Source organism: Morone saxatilis, unplaced genomic scaffold, assembly GCF_004916995.1.
Source record: "Morone saxatilis isolate NCDOM2014 unplaced genomic scaffold, NCSU_SB_2.0 Contig7, whole genome shotgun sequence".
NCBI classification, from domain to species: domain Eukaryota; kingdom Metazoa; phylum Chordata; class Actinopteri; family Moronidae; genus Morone; species Morone saxatilis.
In genome coordinates, this window is record NW_023340246.1 from 20,963,646 (window position 1) to 20,963,963 (window position 318).

Below are 318 nucleotides of genomic sequence, written 5' to 3' on the forward strand. Positions count from 1 at the left end.
AAACTAAACTAAACTCTAACTGCTGCTTCTCTTCAGATTTTGTTCAACTAACATGATCATTATTTACGCTTCAGAGTTTTTTTTTTCCTTCTCTCTTGTTTACCATGTTACCGGTAATTCAGAATGATTAACGTTTTACTTTGTTGTTGATCGTTTTTGTAAAATACAGTGAACGATTGCATTGTGGAGAATCTATAACTGATCTAAGTTTAAACATTTATATTTGTGTAGGAGATTGAAATGACTTAAAACTCGCTCAAGCAGGCGACCTGGTGGGTTTTAAGAGGTTTTATACATCGAGATAATTTCTATAAAATC